The sequence below is a fragment of the Cavia porcellus genome, unplaced genomic scaffold (genome assembly GCF_034190915.1).
Source record: "Cavia porcellus strain 051 isolate PalLab524CR breed Dunkin Hartley unplaced genomic scaffold, mCavPor4.1 scaffold_2, whole genome shotgun sequence".
Classification (NCBI taxonomy): domain Eukaryota; kingdom Metazoa; phylum Chordata; class Mammalia; order Rodentia; family Caviidae; genus Cavia; species Cavia porcellus.
The window spans coordinates 51,321,232-51,345,008 of NW_026947485.1; positions in this window are offsets into that span (position 1 = coordinate 51,321,232).

Here is a 23,777-nt window from a genome sequence, read left to right on the forward strand (position 1 = left end):
CAAGACAGCAAAACCAATTCTTAGAAAAACATGCAATGAAAAAGACACATAAGACCACAATATTAGGTGACCTACCATAGTTATTATGCTTTCTCTTGTTATTTTCAATAGACTTGTCCGCCTCATTGGATTTAATATACTTAAGCATAGTATTACATAGCTATTTTTATAAAAACACAACTTTGAAAACATTGTAGGACTTGAGAGCTGTTAATAATCAATACCAGTATGGATATCTTCTACATCTTGTCATCTTCAGAGTAGTTGTCTCTACTTTTAGGGTTGATACTATATTGATTGATTTCTTAACACTAGCCATTTTTTCTGGGGTGAAGTGGAATCTCAGTGTTGTTTTAATTTGCATCTCTCAAATTTTTTTCATGTACTTATTTGCTGTTTGTACTTCTTCATCTGAGAAGTGTATATTCATCTCAAATCCCCCTTTTTGTGTTGGGTCTTTAAATCTAGAAGGACTGATTTTTTTTAGTTCTTTATATGTTATCGATAGTATTCCTTTATCTGAGGAGCAGCTGAAAAACTTTTTCTCCCACATTGTGGGTTGTCTTTTCACTCTGTTGGTGGTTCCTTTTGCAATGCAAAAGCTTTTAAGTAGGATGAGATCTCATTTTTTGATTCTTTGTGATAAATCTTGTGCACTCTGTTTTATTCATAAAATTATTACTTACATCAGTGTCTTCAAGGTTTACCTCCTCTATCTTCCAACAGATTTAATGTTTCTGTTTTAATATTAACATTTTTAATCCATTCTGATTTTAGCTTAGTACATGGTGGAAGATATGGGTCCAGTTTTAATCTTCAGCATGTGGAAAGCCAGTTCTTTCAACATGATTTATTAAAGAGGCCATCTTTGTTCCTGTGAATGTGTTTGGCACATTTGTCAAAGATAAGGTGGCTTAGTGTGTCTGCAGTTATTTCTACATCTTCCAATCTATTCCACTGATCTTCAGGCCTTTTTTTTTTTTTTGCCAGTAGCACACTGTTTTTTTTTTTTGTTTGTTTGTTTTTGTTTTTAAATTTAATCACAGTGGCTTCATAATATAATTTCAAGTCAGGGATTGTGATACCCCACATCTTGCCTTTGTTGTCCAGAATTGCCTTTGCTATTCTGTGTCTCCTCTGGTTCCAGATGAATTCTAGGATTGTTTTCTCTAATTCTGTGAGATGTACTATTGGAATTTTGATTGGAATTTCATTGAATCTGTATAACAGTTTTGGAAATTTGGCCATTTTTACTGTATTGGTTCTTCCTTCAAAAGAACACGGGATATCTCTCCATTTTCTAATATCATCTTCAATATCCTTCTTCAGAGTACCATAGTTTTCAGTGTAGAGGTGCTTTACATGTTTTTTTTTTAGATTAATTCGTAGGTATTTCATCTTTTGGATGATATTGTAAAAGATACTGTTTTCCTGATTTCTCTCTCAGTGAGTTTGTTATTCGTGTATAAGAAGGCTATTGATTTTTGAGTGTTGACTTTGTAACCAGCTACATTACTGAATTTGATTATTAAATCTAGAAATCACTTTAGTGGCATTTTTGGGGTCTTCGAAGTAAAGAATCGTATCATCTGCAAATAATAATAATTTAACTTCTTTCTTTCTTTATTCCTTTTATTTCTTTCTTTTGTCTAATTGCTCTGGCTAAAGTTTCCAGGACTATTTTGAATAAAAGTGGAGACAGTGGGCATCCTTCTCTTGTTCCTGATTTTAAAGTGAAAGCTTTCATTTTTTTGTTCATTTAGTATTTGTCATAGACAGCTTTTATCAAATTGAGATAAAGTCCATTTCTTCCAATTTTTTGTAGAGTTTTTGTCATGAATGGGTGCTGGACTTTGTCAAAAGCTTTTTCTGTATCTGTTAAGATGACCATATGATTTTTGTCCTTGGCTCTGTTAATATGATATATTACATTTATGGATTTATGTATGTTGAACCATCCCTGCACTCCTGGGATGACTCCTGCTTGATCATAGTGTACAATCTTTGTGACAGTTTGCTGCAGTCTGTTTGCTAGTATCTTACTGAGGATTTTTGCCTCAGTGTTTAGGAGTTTTGCATTAGGGAGATAGGCCTGTAGGCCTATTCTCTTTCTTAGTTGGGTCTCTCTCTGGTTTTAGAATCAAAGTTAATGCTTGATTCCAGGAATGAATTTGGGAGTATTGCTTCCCTTTCAATTTCACTGAACAGTTTGAGAAGTAGTGGTGTTAGGTCTTCACTAAATTTCTTGTAGTAGAATTCTGCAGTGAATACATCAGGGACTGGGATTTTCTTTGTTGATATGTTTTTACTTACATCTTTAATTTGATTTGTTGATATTGGGTTATTTAGGATTTTGATGTCTTCTTGATTCAGCTTTGGTAATTCATATGTATCTAGGAATCTGTCCATTTCTTCTGTATTTTCCATCTTATTAGAATACAAGTTTTCAAAGTAGGTATAGATGAGTTTCTGGATTTCTACAGGATTGTTTTAATTTCACCCTTTTCCTTCTTAACTGCATGAACTTGAATTTTCTTTTCCTTTTTTTTTTGATAAGGTTGAGCAACGGTTTGTCAATTTTATTTAATCTTTCAAAGAATCAATTTTTTGATGCTTTGTATTTTTTTTAAAGTCTCCAGTGTGTTAATTTCTGTTCTGATCCTTATAATTTCCTTTTTGTATGAGCTTTTGGCTTAGTCTGCTCTTCTTTTTCTAAAGTTTGAGGTTCAATATTAAGTTGTTTATATGTGCTTGATCTGTTTCCCTGATATGGGTATTTACTGCTATGAATTTCCCTCTTAAGACTGCTTTCATTGTGTCCCACAGGTTCCCATATGTTGTATTGTCATTATCATTCAACTGTAGAAACTGTCTAATTTGTTCTTTAATTTCATCTTAGACCCACTGATCATCCAATAGGGTGTATATCAAATTCTTGTTCTCTACCAGGATAACATGTTTTTAATGTCATATGTGGCATTTCCTGCTTGTTCATTGACTCCAGTTAATCTTAATTTATTCTTTGTCTCATCTAGCAGCTGCTGGGGTGATTTCTCATGGTCCTTTGCTAGTTTTGAGAAATCTATTTTTTTCCTGGTCATTAACTGCAAGCCTGTCTTCAATATCTGAGATCCTGTCCTCATATTGGCCTAATATGCTTCAAATACTTTCAGTGGAGTTTTTATTCTCTTGGATATCTGCTTGAATCTGCTTTATGGATTCCATTTGTTTCCTAAATTGTGTTTCCATAATTTACTTTACACTCATCTATTTTTTTCATCTGTGTTTGCTCTAACATCATTAAGCATGGCGTGAATTTTGGTAATCTCTGTAGTTATTTGAGAGATTATTTCTGATTTCATTTTTTGCCAGAGCTTCATTCTGTTGTTTTTTACTACTTCAGAGATACCTGCTAAGGAGCTTTCGGATTTCCCAGCTTTATTGCCCCTGGGTTTGCCTTTGGTGAACTGGTCTAGGTTGTGTCTTGTTTAAGTGTCTTCTCTAATCTCTTTTAAACAGAATTCAAAACAATATTTTTATAATATTTAAGTCTGTAATATATCAATTCTGTCCTCAGGGGTTAAGATTCAAAATGGATTAAAGAAAAAGGCAGAAAAGTGCGAAAAGAAAAGAGATTACAAGTAGGTTGGAGGACAAACCAACTTAGGGAAACTGTAGCAGAAGTCTGAAGGAAAAGAGAGCTGGAAGAGATAAAAGGTAGAACTGAACAAAACCACACCTACAAGGAATTTGCAAAACAAAGCAAAACATAACAAAACAAACAAACAAAAAAATAGTTCACTTCCAGGATCCTCTTCGGATTCACCAGTAGAAAGCCTGTGAAGATGGCATCCCAAATTGTGCCACCTGTCCCCACAAGCCAGGAGTTTCTTTGTGATGGAGTCGCAGACAGTCTTAGCAGGCCTGACTGAGACCAGACTCACTGGGCTCGCCGCAGTCCCAGCGATTTCCATGGGTCTGCGCCTAGCTAGGATCTGCTGGATGAAGCTGGCAAGTTTTGGTTCTGGGCTTTTCCCGCCAGACTCCAAAATGGCTCTTGGCCAATCGCTCCCTCCCATGGGAGGACCAAGACCTCTGCACTCACCGCCAGCCACACAGTCCTCCATGTCCACAGCTTCGCTCCACCACTAAGTCTTTCTGCAGAGGCCTCTGGGGTTGCCAGCAGCCAAGGCCACTGTGACCGTGTACCACCAAGTTCCAACAGCTCCCCTCACAAGGTGAGTTTGGCTTCTGGTGAAGGTGCTCTCAGCTACTGCCTTCTTCATCACTGAAGTTTTTCTTTTTACTCTCTCTGTGGGCTTGGATTCAGACTCTTCCTGGGTCCAGGGGACCCACTTTCTTCCTTCTTGGCTTCCTCACAATAATACATTCCTGCCTCTAGATGATGTCTCTCAGAGACGCTATTTTCTCTGCTGCTTACTACTCCGCCATCTTCCCAGAAGTCAGTCTTCAAATTTCATAGTATCCAATATATGACAGTAAATGTTTAATCACCAGGTTTCCAGGAAAACAAAGACTCTTGTTTCTAGTGTTTGATGATTTCTCTCTTGAATATTCTATAATAATAGCCAGGTCACCTTCCCAAAGTTATGTCACTGCGAGACAAGCTAACAAATGATTCTTATGAGATGGTGTGGTCAAACTAACAAAACATTCATAGGTTGGTAACAATTCCAAAATGTTAGCCACATTTAATTTTGAATAGGCTTAGTGATCAATATTACCTTTGTACTAAATGATAATGTTAATTGTTATAATTCTTTTCCTGATCTTTCTTCTAAAATTTCTTCTGTTTCATTGACCTTAGTTCATCCTTTTTATTATAATCTTAAGCCTTTATTTGTTCAGGACATATATCCTTTGGTCATTGAACCAATACCTATGTGATATTTTTCACAGAAGGCCATTTTGATAACTATGCTTTGATGATATTCTTCATTGTTAGTATTCTTCTATGAATTTGATGTTCATAGCTGGCCACATAACAGAGTTTAGTAGCACGCTTATCTTCCTTTAGATTTTAACATAGATTGTTTTAAAATTAATTAATTGCTTTATTTATTTATCAGTGGAATGACATTAGCTTATGATTAGCTACTGAAAGTGGTCCTGGTCATTTTCATGGAAATGGCTATGCATTCACAACTTCCCTGTCCTACCCAATGAATTTATGGAAAGTTATATCCCAATGATCCACTTGTAGTTCATCTATTCCAACCTCCTCATTTTACAAATAAAGGATCTAGAGAGCATAGAGTTTAATTAATTTATAGAAGATTACGTGGCCTCTAGATGACAAAGCATAGCACCAGATTTTTATGATTCCTAGTTTTGTAGTCATTTTCATGTATTCTATTATTTCTCCCTATTCTTATATGAATAAGATAAGTAGTATTTAATACCCCTGTCCTACACATGATGAAACTGGGAGTCAGAAAACCAGATAATGAGTCTGGGAAACAATGGCAGCTGATTTTTTGAAATTAAGTGCAGTTTTGTTTTTCTTCTAATTTTGCTTTCTAAGTTTGGCCTTTTGAGATGGATTTTTAAGATAATTTCCAACTTTAACCCTATAATCGAGGTAATGATTTACCAGTGTAATCAACACAAGTCTCTATCATTCAGAGTCTTAGCAAGAAAAAGAGGGCAATTCAGATCCTTCACAGGGCTTTAACAAATGTGTTAGTTTCCTAGGGCTGCCATAAAAAATTACCACAAACTGAGTGGTAGTGACTTGAAATAAAATAAATTTATTCTTTTACATTAAAGGTGGATCTAAATTTGAAATCAAGGTGTTGACAGATTTGGTTCCTTCTAGTGGCTCTGAAGAAATAGCCTGGCTTTGGGGATTGCTGTTAGTCATTGGCATCCATTGGCTTGCAGAGGCTTTATTCCAAATCTGACTCTGTCTTTACTTGGCCTTCTCTGTGTTCTCTTGTCTCTTATAAGTCATTAGATAAGTCAGTAGATTTAGGGCCCCACCTCAATACAAAATGATTTCATCTCAAGATCCTTAGTTACATCCACAAAAATCCCATTTTTGAATATAGTCAGGTTCTGAGATTTTGGGTAGACATCAGTTTTTGAAGACACTGTTTGACCTGTTTCAGTAGCCCTTTAGAGAACTATGTGTAGAAAAAGAAAACAAGTAATAACAGAAAATCCTTATCCTAGGCTTGAACAAGCAAAAGGAGAAATCATGTCCCAGATTCCAGTAAGAGTTGTGGCAGTGGAGGAAGAACTCTAGCTGTGGAGACAGGAACTCTTTCAGGAGAGAGATGCCAGCCCCCACAGGACAGTAAGCTCAGAGCAGGAAGACAGCAGTGAAGAAATACTGTGGTCTTCTTTCAGGCTCTGATCTTGAGATGACTTACGTTAGACAAATTCAACTGGAAGCCAGGTATTTAGTTTCCTTTTACTGCTGTAACGAATATCACTAATTGGTTGGTATAAAACAATAATCATTATGTACTTTTAAACTGACATAAAATTTGTTGAAGCATACTTTATATATAGTAAATTTACTCTGAATGCAAACAGAGTTGGGTAATCAATACAATCACAGTGAATATATACAATAGTTCTAATCATCTCCAAAAATATCTCATGTGAGATTAGAGTTGCTACAACAGAGACTTGTTGCTTTAGAAAGATGAATCCAGTTTAATGTAAGGATCTTCAGCATGATACAGAAATGATATGGTTTGGGAAATTAAGGAAAATGATTATTAGCAAAATGATGAGATCTGATTTGCAAAAGGGGACATCTATTAGGGGCAAAGGGAAATTTATTGGGAATTAACCAAGCAATTGTGTATTTTGAATATTCTACTTAAGAGTTTAGAGTTTTCGAGAATACTAGAGCTAGTTTTCATTTAGAATCTTGTGGGGACTTTTGAATGTGCTTCTGATTGTTACTTCTAAAATTACTTCTTTCTGTGCAGCTAGAGCAAAATAACATAAAGGAAAGACCATAAGGATGGAAACACGCACTTGTGCCACATGTCATAGCCTGAGACAGGTGTTTCTACATGGACAAAGCGAAGTTTTTAACTCACAGTTTGGTGGGTCGACAAAGGTGTCTCTGAACTGAAAGTGAAAGCACCTGCAGGCCTTTTTATTCTGGAGGCTTCAGGTGGAGCCTGCAGTTTGTGCCTTTTCCAGCTTCCATCTGCCATCCATATTACTTAGCCTGCGAGGAGCTTCCTGTGTCTTCAAGGGAAGCAATGAATGACAGGTGAATCTTCACACAATAATCCTGTGACTTCTTTGACACTTCAAGTGACACATACACAGGCGCCAGGCAAGAAGATGAGGACATCTTTGGCAGGAACATTATTCTGTACCACATCAGTGAGTAGTCTGTGGGACTTAGTCTCCTGGCAAGACTGACTTAGCTGTGTAGGGATAAAGTGTACATTTTAGGAAGCCCTCTATCAGATAAATGACTTAAAATCACAGTAGAGTGCACACATGTTTATAGCAGCACAATTTGTAATAGCTAAACCTTGGAAAAAACCAAAATGTCCATCAACTGCAGAATGGATAAAAAGATGCAATATTTTTATACAATGGAGTACTACTCAGCTATAAAAGAGGAGAATCTTGGGATTTTTATAGGTAGATGGAGGCAACTTGAGATTATACTCATAAGTGAAATAAATCAGACTCACATTTGTAAACATTGTATTGTCTCCCTAGTTTAAAAATAAAAAAAAATAATAATGTAAACTGAAAGAGTAGTAAGATTTAAAATGTATAATAGATATTGTAGTAATGAAAGGAAAAGAAGAACAGAACAACTGAGATAGGGGAAAGGAGAAATGGAAGAAAGGGAAATGTTATATGTATGCAGGTGTACACATATTAATTGTTTGTATGTGTATGTGTGTAAGATAGATAACTACAATACTAATTCCCCATTAGTTCGTCAAAAAGAACAGTTTGTGCTATCATTGTTTGATCATTTTTTATGCCTGGATCTTGTAACCTGAACAACTACTTTCAAGACAACAATAAGCAATATATTAACTACTGTTGATTTCTTGCTTTCTTTTTTTTTTTTGAAATTCTGTATTCTATCATTTTTTTGTTTTGCTTTTTAAAAAAGAAAAAAAAAAAAAGAAAAACAAGGTTCGGAAGGAGCAGTACTCGAGTTGTTCTGAGCTAAACTTCATCAGCTCCAGCTTCTGGCACAGAGCTGAGCAGAACAGGGCAGAGAGTGACATGGGGAGGAAGGACTGAGACAAATGGACAAAAGCCAGGACGGCCTACCTCGGAACGTCCTCCAAGTAGCTGAAAGAAAAATTGACTTTTGGAGTCAGCAGACATGTCAATAATATCTATCAGTGTGGTATCAGTCATTTTTCAAATATCCCAAATCAGCTGGTGTCTTACTATGTGTTTTTTTTTGTTGTTGTTGTTGTTGTTAAGAAAAATAGCATGCAAGATGGCCTACAACTTAGTAAAACTGATCTGCAGCATGCCTTCAAAGGGCCTGGGCTTCACTCTGTGTTTCCTTTCATTGCATTCAGGCAAATATATGATAGTACTATTGAGGTTAGTGCATTCTTGTCTAATGTTATTTTTTAGCTCTTTAAGGCAGCATGTAATATCTTATGGAATATCCTTCTGTCTTCTCCTTAAGTGCTCTCTAGTAAGTTTCATCCACCAATCCAGAGAAGGTGTAACTGAGCTTTTGATGATAATTAGAGTTCAGTTTCTTTGTACAGGCTATGGAAATTCCATCTGGCCACAGTCCATTCATTTCTATTTCTTTCTTGTGACTGTGTAGTGCATTTGCTACAAAATTTTTTTCTAGACCCCCAAATTCTAGGACTTTACAGTGTAGTCATATGATAGTGAGTCAGCAGTTTAATTCCAATAGCTGTTCTCTAACACAGGGACTTTCTAACAAGAACTAAGAACTGGCACTAGTTTTACTATTACCCAAGAAGAATAAAGAGGAACTACATTAACAAGAATACTGAAGTGAAGGGTAGACATTGCCCATGTCTTAACATGAGAGAAAGGGATTACACGTGCATCTTACACAATTAAAAGTAGGTCTGTTTCTTGAAGAGAATTTGGTTTTCCAGGTGTTTGCTTAATATGTTACATCTTTCTGTGATAGATGAGTTGCCCTATTGCTAACCTTCCAAATAGGAATTATTTTTTAAACAAAAAAGAGTAGGAGAAATGATTGTACTGATAGAATAAAGAGATTTAGCATATGTAACCCACTATGGACATTTTGGCTAGTGCTATTATTTTCTCAAAGAGATCTGTTGAATAGCAAATCAAAAATAGCCATAAAGAAGTTAGATGTGGGCAGTTGATAGATGCACAGTGTGGATCCTGTTCTTGTAATCTGCTAACCAGAGTCTTCATTTGATACTAACGTCTTCAAAAAGAAACTTAATTTTATAGTGAGTACTTCTTAGGTTTTTTCCTCTACAGATATGTAAACAAAATATAAGAAGAAAATGCTTAACAGTAGAGTAATAATCAAGGGAAACTCATGAGGATGAGACTTAAGCAAAGTAGTTATTTTAAGTGCTGGCACATTCTCGGAGTTCATTGTCTGACTCAGTCCATCTTAATCGATGATTTTGTAGTGGCTCCAGTGTAAAGTGTTACTTTACATTGTCCTGTGACAATCTCAGATATGAAAGTCCTTGTTTGACATTCCTGCTCTGTGACTTTGGTCAAGATATTTGAATTCTTTAAATTTTCTAAATTCATAAGATCTTCCCTGAAGTGTCAGAGTTAGAGGTAATGTATATAAAATACCTATTAGCATCCTATGCAATGATGGTACTTAATTACTAATATTTAGCATATTACATAGAAATACATAATTATTTTTGTACTTCTTTTTATGCATTTACTTTTATGTAACAATCATGGCTTAAAAATAATCTCTGACTGGGGAATGATACGCATTCATTTGTGAATGGGAGTGGTGATTTTGGAAGAAATAGACAGCACCTTTTTTTTTTCTCAGTCGTTCTCAGTCAAAGGGGGTTTCCTTTGAGGCTGTGATCCACAGGTGTTTATCACAACATGTCTCTGTTTTAATAAAGCAAATAGAGAGCTCAGTTATAGCTAAGTTTGACATGGCATATTTTATGACATTTAGTGTTTGAGCTCTCGACCACTGTTGATTTTTAAAGAATAAGTGAAAAAATAAGATTATAACTAGCAGTATTTTGTGTAAATACAAAGGATGAAAATACATAAGAAAAATAAGTATGTGGACATAGACTCTTTATTGTGAGTGATTGTTATGCCAGTCAGTCGTTTTTTGAAATTTTCCTGAATGAGTTTAAATGTGCTATAAAACTATTTTACTTTCTTCATCTATTATAAAGGTAAGGAGAAAACTCTCAATTCTATTCTTCTGAAAGTTCAGATTTGTGAGACTGTCAAACTTTCTGTGGTAGTCTTTCAGATTTTTACCAGATTTTATTCTTTCTTTTTATAATGGATTGTAAGTTTCAGAATTGAGTTGTTTTTTGGGCTAATAGTCTTTGGGATGCTGATATCTGCTTGTTTTCTCTGGCATTAAATGTCACCATGTTTTAATGGGCCCATGTTTCTATTAAACATTTTTTACTTTTTATTTTATTGGTTTTATATATATGTATATATAACATTCATCATAGGGAGTTTGTGTCTATATATGATACATTAAGGAAATGAATATTTATGGTTTTTGGAATTTATAAATAGCACTGCTATTCTTGGTGATCATTTGTAACAAAGCATGTTAAAAAGGGTGATCATTTGTAACTATTGAGAATTTGCAAAGTGGTAGGTATGTCTCATGATCCTATGATGCTACATAGTATCTTTTCACCCTGATTTTTATAAGTTTTGTGGGATATTTTATAGATTTAGGAATATATCTCTGATTTCTAGACTGATGTGATATTTGACTTCATAAGTCTACATGGCCTTGTGCTAGTCTTTCTTTTTGAAGGAAATTATTATTTTATTTTAATTTGCTATTTATGTAATACCATTTACATTCCTTGTGTGGATAGGTCTTTCTTAGGAACTCTTACCAACATCCCCAGAAATAGGTTCACAGTTCTTATTTATCACTCACATAAGTCACCACCATGGATTTCTCTTTATGTAGACAACCATGATTCCCAATCTTCCCATTGTCCCATTGAAGAATACCTTTGGAGAAGAGCTAAACTTTAGAAAAAGAAATCTTTTGTCCTTCTCTACCTCCTTCCCTCTTTTCTTCTTCCTCTTCTTCTACCCCATCTTCCCTTCATTGCTTTCTTTCCATTTTCCTACATTTTCTTCTATGCAAACTTTTTGTCCACCTCTTAGGAGAAATTCCACTTTCCATCCCATTCCATGTTATAAGGCTAATTAAATACATATTACTTGATAGGCAGGTATGTTCCTGGGCTCTCCAGCCAGACTCTTTCGTTATTATACAGGAAAGACCCTGTGAGTGTCTGCAGTAGGTAAACTGGACTTAAGTATACATTAAATTCATCCATTATATACATTCAGTTGAATATATGTTCATATATATTTCAAATGTATTCAAATTATATAAATTTATTCAAATTATACATACATAAATGTATTCAAACTGTGTATATTTTTTTTTCCAGATAGTTGGGACATGTCTTTCTTGAGTTATTTCAGTAGCCTTTTTACCTTTCTTCTTCTACAGCTGCACCTCTTCCCTCTAGATCTGTATTTCATAAAATAGCCTAAAAGCAGCCTTACTTTGAAAAAATTAGTTCAATCATGTTTGCTCTCAGTTCAAAAACTTTTACCTCCCTCCTTCCCTCCCACCCTACCTTAGCCCTCCCCTCCCAGGGGCTGGGAATCTGGGAAGATGGTTAATCCACTTGTCCTGTAAGACTCTTTGTGGTGATCTCAATGTTTTTCACTTATTTTTATTTATTTATTTCTTGCTAAAGGAATTGTAAAGTCCAGGGAAACTGAAGTCAGATTATAATGACTGAAAGACAAATAATTTTCTCCTGGATGCTTTCATGAGACAGAGGAAATAATAGTCTTTTATTATGCAGTTAAATTTGTACTTCTATTCAGTTTTTATTAGTTACCTATGACTTTCATGTATAGTTGATATAAATATAAAGTTGATAAAATAAATATTTTAAAGAGAAAAAAGAAAAGAATTGTACTAGTCTTTGAAATTGCAAAGTGTTATATCATGTTCTGTTAAATATTTCTCTTTAACACTGTAGTCAAGAAGACGAGAAATGAGTGTAATGTTAAAAAGAGGAACTACATCATGGCTTATTTAGCTCAACTTTCTTTAGAAGTAGACAAAGCCGAGAAGTGGGAGTAAACAGAAAAATAATTTTCGCAGCATAGAAGCAGAAACTGGAGAAGTTCACTCTCATCGATTATGTTCCTGTGCCATGGCCAAAGGTAACTTTTCTACTGAATTATTTAATAAGAACTATAAAGTATAAAATTACTGTTATTCGGGACCTTAAAATATAAAACTGTATACTTCAACTTAGTTTAAGATTTTAAGTGTTTTTTAAAAATATATTGTACAAATAGGTAGAAATAGATAAGATTTTGATGTTCCCATTTGTTCATTGTTGGTAATATTTGATTATTATATTTTGTTATGGATTTGATAGGCAAAAGAAATGGTGAATTGAGTAATTGACATGTGATATTTCTAAGTACTGTCTTTTGATTATGTGGAAAAGTTTCTAAACTTTAAGAGTAAAATTTGTAGAGTTGACATGAATGTCTGTCTCATTTTATGTATATGTGTTTCAGGAAAATTGATTGAAGATATAACTATTATATATAATGTGATAAGTATTATCTGTAAATCATCTAACAAAGCACAAGATAAAAAGGGTATTCTCTAAAATATATTTTGATAAGATATACTTTACAAATTTGAAATTGAAAGAATCTTCTGTATAGATTTCAATGTAATAATTTAGTGAGAGTGAGACATTTATTTCTTATCATTTACTGATATAAATACATTAGCAACTTACTATTCACTTCTTTTGTTTCATTTATCATGTTATTTTAGATAGTTCCCAAATGGTAATTAGTTGTTTATAAAACCATTAAATAAATTAATCTTATAATTAGATATAAATGCTATTTAACACAAATTATTCATTTCTATTTGTAAGATTGAGTTTCATTATCATATAAATTATAATGAATTATACAATAAATTAACAATTTTTATAATCTTTGAAGACAAAAATGAAGGAATGTTTGATTATAAATTTTTGCTATTTCATATTTTTAATATGGGGACCTGTCAAAAATAAAGTCAAGTATAATAAAGTGCCTCTTCTATTCATATAATAGCAATGGGGCTTTATAAATTTCCTATAAATTAGTTTATGTTGTAATCTTTTATTGTTATAGTAGTACACTAGAGTAAAAGAAAATAAATCTTTTCCCCATTATTGTGTACTTTAAGCAAGGAAAGTACAACAGAATTTCATAAAATATCTGTACCTCAAAACTTAAAATATTTCCCTTTGCATATCATTGAAATTTTCTTTAGCACATCTTTCACTTTTTTGGTGAGGTTTTGCATCAGAATCTTAAACACAGAAAATAAATACCTTAATGAGTATAATTAGGATACAAGCTTGTTAAACTTGGCTACAGATGTATTTAGTTATGTAAATTTTGACAACAATAATAAGAAGGAATATATGCATAATTTTTCACACAAAAAACTAATTTGGCTTTCTCAGTTTAGATATTTATTTTTGTTCACAATGCATATTGAAAGCTACCAAGAGTGTTACTAATATTACTTGTAGAAGATGAAGAAAAAAATGTAAAGAAATAGTAGTAAAAATACTCTATAAGATGCAAAATGGGCCAGGAAATATCTTCTCAAAGTATAATATCAAAGTAGCTTAGTGACAGATAAATTGGATTATAGAAATATTTTTATATTGATGCTCATTACCTTTATCTAGCCATAAGCTTTTATTTTTAGTAAAATCTGTGAAGTTCAATGGACCTCTTTGCTATTGCTGAAAGCAATGTTACGAAATATACAAGGGAAGAGCAGTCATAAATTTGAGCCACATAACGTATTAGAAAGATAAATTCAAATGTGGAAACCAATGAAAAATTTTAAATATATGTGGGAAGATGTAGGGGAATGATATGTTATAATCATCTAAGCAGTTAAATAATAACAAGTTTGAGACCTACTATGGATGGCCTAACTTCTTTTTTTTATCTTTTTTTTTTTTTTGGTCTTTTTTTTCATTTTTATCGGTACCAGGGATCGAACTCACGACTGCCTGCTTGCAAGGCAGGTACTTATGCCACTGAGCTAAATCTCCAGCCCCTGGATGGCCTAACTTCTAAAGAATATGCTTAAAAATCTTTGGAAATGATTTCCAAAATATGAGGTGATATCTTTCAGTGAGATTAGTCTATTCTCCCCCAGCTTAGACTAGAAATTACAGTTACTTTTCTAGTTGTAACTAGCTGCTTTTCTGAAAAAGTATCTGAGGTTTCCTTTTCTCAGTCTCCATGCTCACATTGACCAGAATCCACACGTCATTCTGTGGAAGGAATGGAAGGAAATTGTTTACAAATGCTGGACAGAGAAGAGCAGTCGTACTTCTCCTGAGCAAAAATGAAATATTCTCCCCCAACAAAAAAAATTTTCCAATCACCAAACTTGGTATTATTATATTTGGCTCCTCACTCATAGGATTATTCTTGGGTGAGGATCTACATTGCTCACGGGAACCTTGTGGAACACTGTCGTAGTTGCCTGGCCTTTGACAGAGCCCTCTCTGAGTTCTGCTATCCGGGTACCTGTAGGAGCCCTGCCACGGAGGTGCAGGTCTGAAGACCTTGCCTCTCTCTTCTCCCACTAGTTATGAAAATTAGATCTCTTCTTCAAACCTTCAGAAGCCTTTCTTTCTTATAGAATCCAATTTCATACCTTCTAAAATGTTAGGCTTTTAAGATCAAAGTCCCCTAGTACTCAAACCTAAGTGTGTCATTTTAATCCTGAGGTAGTATTTTTCTAATTTTACAAATGAGGAATTTGTGGCCTACAAAAATGACCAAAAATTGTGTGAGTCTACCTAAGTAGTAAGTGAAAGGCATGGGATTTGATAAAAGGTGTGTAACGTGCCAGATGACAGTTTAAAATTGAATAGTATATTGATGCTCATTACCTTTATTAGCCATAAGCTTTTATTATGGCTAGATAAGTCTTCATGGAGATTGGTGTTTAGTGGGAAGTAGGAGAGCAGATAGGTAGATGAGTCGGTATCTTTCACGGCAATAGACATGCAGGTATGTAATTATACCAGAATACAGTGAGAAATCACAGCGGGACACGGACAGTTTAACATGGAAATGCTCAGGAAAAGCTTCTAAAAGGAAGCAACAGTTGAGGGAATCGACAGGAGTTCAAGATGGGCATTTTGGTATCTTTTCATTTTCTAGTCACTTTCTGATCCCCACTCAACACTATCGCTTTTTGTTTTCGCTTAGCATACTCATTTTCCTCTCAAAAGACTGTTCATTTTCTGTTGAGTCTATTTTTAATTATTTATAATCATTAACCCTTTTGGAGTATCTTTTACCGGATGGGTTTTCCATATATACTGAATTTATTATGAACTCTGTAACTCTAGAATAAAATCCAATTTGTAATGCTACTTGTGTTTGCTAACCTATTTGCTCAGAACATCTACAATGTCAACTGTCACAAGGTAAATAAAAGAAGAGAAGAAAAAGGGACAAGTGAGCCAAAGGAAGACAAAAGAGAGGAGGGAGATACAGTGAGAAAGAGAAGAGAAGGAAAATAAGCAAATACTTGTTGCTGAATGAACCCTCTGCTTGCACACTCTTGGGAATCTTGTGTAACGGAAAGGAAAGCATTCTGAGATGGTGAACTTTAAGAGAATATGATAAAAGTACAACAAAATTTTAAAATGGAGCGTAAGAGTACAGGAAAGCTCATTTGAGGCCCACTAGAAGAAATCAGAACTTTTGCTGCAACTGAAAGTTCTAAAATTGTTTCCTGGTGACCAATTCTAGATTTAGATACTTCAAAATAACAACCAGTATTACACAGAGCTGAGATGAAAGAGGAGTATCAAGAAGGGCAGCTTAGGCTAAGCCTTCCATAGGACCTACAATGTGTCTATGGAATGGAATTACTTGGTCATATGATGTGAAAATGCAAAGTATGTTAATGACCTTTTAGCCTAAATCCTTCATTTAGGAGATGAGGACATAGAAACCTAAATGCCTGTTCCAGGTACAAATGAGCCACTGTTCAAAGACTTGTCTGGCTTCTGCATCCTAGGCTCTCTTCATTTTAAGTAGGTCCTAGTAGAAGAAGGCAGATTTGTGGCTGCACTCAGCAAGTGTAAAGAGCATCCTTTTAAAAACAAGCAGATGTTCTAGAATCACAATAAAGGGAGAGCTTAAAACACACATGGGCCATTTCTATGTGATCAAACAGTTCAAAAGGCTCAAATTTGAGGGTGGGCATAGTTATGGAGAAGCTCACATAAGATATTTCTACAGTTTGTGATATCTCATTTCCCTGTTTTAAATGCTCTTTTTAATTATGGTTTGTTTGTAGAACTTACATAAAGTTTAAGTAAGTTTTTACATATATTTTTCTCTAAATGCTAATATACTTGGTATATTTTTTACAATTAGTGCATTTCAGAAACGATAATATGTAACATTCAAATGTGTTTCTGTAAATGCACAGGATGACCTCTCTTTGAAGGTCCTTTTAAAGGAATGAAATCGCTTTCACCCTCCTGGAGTTTCAAGGGCTGAGAGCTTCTTAGACCTAGATGTCCCACTCATCTCACCATGAGGTGGGATTTCTCCTGGAGGAACAGAATTCCTGCAGGGCCAGGTCCAGGGTGAAGAGCATAAGACACATGCCTCGGGTGAAAAATGTAAAGGGTACTGAAACATTCAGGAATCAAGATAAATAATTTTCATGAAGTTTTTTAAAGAATCACAATGTATGCAAAAACTTCATAATGACCAAAATATCACAAGTTCAGTAACAGTGCAGTGCTGATTTATGTTGGAGCCTGAGGCAAACGGAAAAGAAAATCAGTAATGCTGATTGGAGAACTGGGAATGAACAAGGTCTTTTATTTTACTGGTAGGGTGGATTTTAATAATTAGGCAGCTATGTCACAGGATTGTAATAAAGAAGGCACAGAGGAAGAAGCAGTTGTTCACCAGCTGCCTTAATCTTTGGAGGTATTTTCAGGCTCCTGATTAAGTGTGTGGTCTTTTGTGGCCAGCAGGAGTCAGCAATCTGCCGATGCAGCATGGGAGTACTGACAAGCTAGAAGTTGCTCTCCCAACATTTTTCTGGTACTGCAAAGAAATTAGAGTTGATACAAAGCAAAAATATGCCCGAGTTTAAGAGAATTATAATTAAATGTGGAAACAGCAACACCTTGGAATCACCCTTCTGTGGTAAACCCTGACAAGTGTGTTATAGTACCATGGCCCGGTAAGAAGTATAACACAGAAATATGTCAACAGATAAGAAAGAATTGCCATTTGTAAAACAATCCTTCTTTGATATCTTAAATAAATGTAGTGGTGGACCATGTGCCTAGAATTATTTTCCTTTCTGTGGCTAACTTCTACCATTCTCCCGTTTTAGTTTACATATAAATTCCTCAAGGAAACTACCTCTAATTCCCCAAGACTAGAGTAGACCTCTAGTTATATACCATGTTTCCTCCAAAATAAGACCTAGCTGGAAAATAATCAGCATTGAAAACTAAAGATCAAAATGCCAGCCCCAATCAGCCTGACCTTATCTGTCTTACAGAGTATCCATCGAGAAAGAGAATGCAGATATCAGGTATATTTATCAGATCACGTTTGTCATTCTTTAAACTTCTAAGTGCATTAGTCAGGAAAACAGAACCCACATGTGGTCTTTCAAAGGGAGTGAATTTAATAGGTGGAATTAATTATACAAGTGATTGAATAAGCTATAACTGAAGAAGAGGTTAGCAGGGTACTGGGACTTAACCACTGGCAGTGTCTAGCAGGGTGATGTACCTACCAAGAAGGAAAGTTTGTTGAAGGATAATCTAGCTAAAGAGAAGAAATCAGGGTCAAGATGGAGAGCCCTGCAAGGTTACAAGTGTTCAGAGTTACCACGACAGGAAAAAGAGAGAGAGGATTCAGTACAGCACCTTAGAGACGAGAAGAGACATGGATTCTCTCCTCCTACCTCCTTCATATCTTGCATAACAGTTCTTGTTGGCCAAACCAAAGTAAAAGTTAGCTGGCAAAGAATTTCAGATATACATACAGTTTGTAGAGATACAGGGCTCCTTGTACTAATGGAACAGAACATGGAAAAACAAAGTATTTGAACTAAGACAAATACTCAATGCTAGTATATTAAATTACTGCACATTCATTCATATTATTCACGTAATGCCATTCTTTCTAAGCAGTCTGTAATTTCCAAGAATTAGGAATACATTTGTCTTGTGCACTACTCATATACTGTCAGAACATTTTATTGTTCCTAACCCATGGTTTTTTCCCCTAGTATGTGGATTGAATCAGGGGCATTATTCCCATTGAATTACTTCTCCATGTGGTCTCTCTAAGTTGCCCAGGATGGCCTTGAACTTGTGATACTTCTAAGTCATCTTCTTATATAGATTTGAATAAATACAAAGAAAATATATATGAATGAATATCATTATTCTTACTATACTCTCGAGTCATGATCTCCATCATAGCGTTATGTGCTCTTTCCAAGCAAGTGGTAAGAGGAATTCTGTGATACACCAAAAGATAGTAGAGTCTTCATTTTTAAAAAGTGTATAGAAATGAAGGAGTGGAAGAAAAGGAAGTGCATTGGAAATGGCAGCATTTTGGAGTCTAGAGAAATTCTCTTTTTATTGGGGATCAAGGGTTTTATCCATTTCTCTTTCTCACTTTATAGGCCATTATAATAAAAATATCAACTTGGAAAGATGTTTAGAGATTTGAGAAGATTTAAGAATGGCCACTGCAGCTCCATGCAGCTGAAATCAAAGAACCACCCTCTTTGTGTTTGTTGCAATCCTGCTAAGGTTTTTTTTTAGCTGGTAGTGTTTAACATAATCACTCTTATATTTTTATGGTTTTATTTAATACCTGGGAAGTTTTTCTGTTTTCTTCCTCCTTCGTTGGTATGATGGTGATTGTAACTACATGTACAAGAGGTTGCTTGATGGGGTCTCACATCTATGTCACCAGTGTTCTTTTAGTCTGTTTCTGTCTCTAGTGTTGCAGTTTCTATTGTTATATCTTTACATTTGCTAAGCTTTTCTTAGGAAGGGTCAGATTTCCTGTTGTTTGTATTTTGTGTTCTTAAACATCATTATAAGTTAAATTTAGTTTACTAAAATAGTAAAAGAAGGTATTTTTCTTTCTTTGCTCAGTTAATACTAATTACTATTGGTAGAGTGAATGATTAAGGGCAATGCAAAGCACAAAACAAGTAATTATAACTGTGGCAAAAGAAATAGAAAATAACCACAACATTATGATTGCTTAGTTTGCTCAAAGTACAATAAATATCAGAGTTATTTGCTTAACCTTTTCATATTTCTTGATTATAATTTTTCCAGTCTCCAGACTGCAATTTGTATTATGCAAATGTTTTTATTTTACAGATTTTATTTCCCTAGATTTTTGATTTATGACTTTTAAAACGTCTTTCATGTCTGCCCTTAACATGCTTATGTTTCCTGTGCCGTTCTGAACATGACTGAGGTTATTATAGCAGCTATTTCAGTGTTTTACTGTTTTTGTCATCTGTGTCATTTGTTTTCAATTGTTATTGCATGATTTTCCTCCTGAGCATTGATCATTTGTCATATTTTCCTATGTCTTTGAATGCCTTGTAATTTTAGTAGAATACTAAACACTGTGAACATAATAATTCACTATTTTAAAAAGTATTTGTTAATTTTGTTATGAGATATAATCAAGTTGTTTGGAAATATTTTGATCCTTGTACAATTACCTCCTCCTCCTAAGTAGGTGGAATCAGACCACCTTTGTCTTCTTTGTCCCCACTACTAGAGTAAGATATTTTGCAATATTTCTTATAATGGGTGTCCTGTATGTTTTGTTACAATGTTTCTGGCTCTTGGGAGCAGAAACCCCTCCCATTTTTGCAGTCTCCCTTTAGTTGCCGCCCAGCCAGAAGTAGTTGGCTTCTACACATGTTCTGATGAATTGGTGGAGATGCTAAGGAACCATCTGAAGACCTCAGGGCTCCTTCTTTTTGTAGTTCTTTCTGCCCTGTTTTTCTGCCTTGCAAACTATAGCCATTGAAGTCTTCTCCATTTCAGAGAGAACTCTGAATTCTCTATTCCTTCCCCTCTGCGAAGGTTTGAAAACTCACCAAGCTGTAAACTGAGGCAATACAAAGAGATACCATTTTCTTCCTCTTGTGGACCTAGTTTTGTGGTCCTTGGTCAACATCTGAAAAGTGTGGTTAAAGGTGTGAGGGTAAAAGTGGCCCTTGTATTCTGGCTGGCAATGGAAGATATTGACTTTTAACTTTTTTTTAAACTAACTAAACCTCTTGCATTGCTCCTAGATGTTGTTTTGTTTCTAGTTCAAAGTTCAGTCTAGGTTAACTAGGTCCAAATATCACACTGCACCATTATGTAGTGTTTCAATACATGTTTTTGAAAAAATGAACATAGAGAAATTTATATTTGTGTTTAAATGATCGCATTTGTGACATTAGGAGGGAATAAAAACACTTCCTGACACTTCATCTTTATTAGTCCAAAGTGTTTTATGAATTAGTATAAATGTGTCTGGACAAAAATTTTAAAATCAATAAGCAGACCAATTCAGATTTTGCTATTATCATCAAGATAGTGAGCAACTAAACCCGTCATTTCATATTATCTGAACATGTTAGCTCACTAGTTCATCTATCAAAATTTTTCTAATATGAAAATTTGTAGAATGATATTAAGAAGATGCACATATTTGCTATACTGAATTAAAGATAATTCCATTGTAACATGTTTAATTTAAAATTCATTGTTGGTATTACAAAAAGTAGAAAAATTCAACTAGAAAAAGTTTTAAAGCTGATTATCAGAAAAATATTGTGTGTTAAGCTTTGCATTAAATGAAAGCTATTTTGAATTTTAAGATCAACAAATCAGTCTTTTAGAAGAAATTGACTTTCTCATGTATTTGTTCATTTTCTTGTGCTATGCTTATGCATGTGAAAAGCTACAACTTGATATGTCCATTGTGTACTTGTTAGATGAGAACAATGAAAAATATCCTCAATTAAATAAAACTTTGCAAAAAAAACCTCATAATTTTAGAACTCCAAATGTTGATTCATATTATTGGTTACCCCAAAATGACACATACAAAAATTGAGCATTTAGAAACTTAAGCTTTGAGTCAAGACAAAGTGATATATGAAGAGTTTTACTTCTATAAGTACAAATGAGTCACACTCACATGCCTTCCAATCACCCTTACTCCACTTTTGAATGCTAAAAAAGAATGCCAAAATTATGAATTTTTAAGTGAAAGTTTCACTTCCAATTAACACATTGTTAAAATAGTACTCCCTTAACTAAACACTTCAGGAAAGTAATACAACAATAAAAATTAAATATATTCTTTAAGCATGTAGGCGCCAGGGTTGTTGTTGTTGACTTCCTTAATATCCCTAACCATGTGACTTGACATCTAACCCTGTGACTGGTGGTAATAGTTCCCTAGCAGGAAAGCGATCATTGATCTCTTTTTCTTTTTAGATTATTGAATCACAGTTCTAATAACTCTGAAATAAACTTCAAAGGCAAATATATCTGTCACTTGTATTCAATATTATATTGAACTTCTAGCTGGTATATGATTTATTCCCTGATTTCTAACTTCTAAGGAATGATTTTTTTTGTAAGAGTAATTTACCTATATCATTGAAAATCTTAAAAACTTCGAAGTTGAGAGTTATGACTCTCAGTTCTACCATCTACAGAATAAGAGAAACTTTACCAGGAGGTCTTATTATTTACAATGAGCAAAAATAATAATTTAAAATAAGAACTATCAGATCAGGAGTAAAATCATGAAAGTAAACAAAATATAACCAAAAGGGAAATTTTAGATTAAGTGTGAAAAAATGTTTTGGATTGTTGAAACATATTTATTTGTGTTATAAAAGATACAGAAATAAGCTTGTCAATTATAGAATTAATTTGCTGGATAAGGAATCAACCTGGGGAGAAGGAAGTATATTTGGTTTTGTCTCATTTCCATTTGGTTTCACACTGACGCATGCAAAAGGAGTTACAGTATGGGTGACTTACTGTCTAGAGGTGAGGCAATGTATTTGCTGAGTCCAGTGGTAACCACTTCAAAATGTCTTCTTTGGTATTCCTCTCTCCTGTTTAAAAACTGAATGTCTTCCTATGTTTTTGCTTTGCTACATTGCATGTGAAATGCAGAGGTCGAGAAAGTGAGAGGAGAGCAACTTTTTTGGCTGAAAGTTGGAGATAGTAAGTGTAGAATTGTATATGAATGACTAAAAAGCTCTGTTTGCTGGAGGCTGATCAAATCACTGGATAGTTCAAGGGGAAAAATGGGGATAAAGAAAGACAGAGGATAAATTTTCAAGGTACAAAGGGGACCAGGAAGAGCTCACCTAGTGGACTAGCTCACCCATCTCCACCACTGGCCTGCTTTTGTTAGCAAGCAAGCAGCATAGGAGAATGGATAGTGCCCTTTGCAGTTAAGAAAGAGCTGTGAAAAGGAGGACAAGTTAAGGTCCTTCCCTGGACCTGGGTGCCTGGGATTTTTGTATTGTCCTCAGCAACCGTTACCTTGCTTAGGAGGCTGTGATTATCAGCTTTCCCCAAACAGCCAAAAAAACTTTTCTGTCCCCGATGCAAGTCACTGACCTCAGATCATGTAGCCTGGCCTCTACCAATCTATACCTATCACAGTTGGTTTCCAAAATCCATTGATCACTGAAACCTTGAAAATGATGAACTCATAATTGTTTATGACTTTTTTGCAAGAGCAGTTTATGATAGAAGCAGTTTCTCTGGTTGCTGAGATAAAATATCTGACACCAAAAGGTAGAAGAGGAAAGATTTCTTTAGCTCAAAGTGTATAGAAGTTCCAGTCCATAACTGGATGGATGCAAGGCAGAGTAGCTTTACAGAGGACAGCAATTCATGGCAGGCATGACACAGCAAAAGCAAAAAGAAAGGGAGGGAAAGGATAAGCCCTTTTCTGTCCTTTATGTTTTATGCAGGCTGTTTCACCCAACGATGGGTGTGGCACTCACAATCTTAATCCCAGTATTGGACTATGAATCCATCACAAATCCTAGATCTAGCTCCCTCTGAAAAGCCTATTGCTTGGTGCCACACACACCCATAGTGGGTTTTCCCTCTTCAGTAAATCCATCATCTAAACCAATCAGTAGACTAATTCAGTATCACACACCAATGATCCAGTCTCCTCCCAAAAGCTCTACCTATCATTGCATGTAGCTTTGAGGGGACATCTAAGTATAAGCCATAACAATAATCATGCTCATGATCTTCTTAATTTCATATTGACTATGATGATTGTTATGGATTTTTACAGATATGTATTTTCAAGTTAAGTAAGTTCTTTGTTCGATTTATCATAAAAGCTTG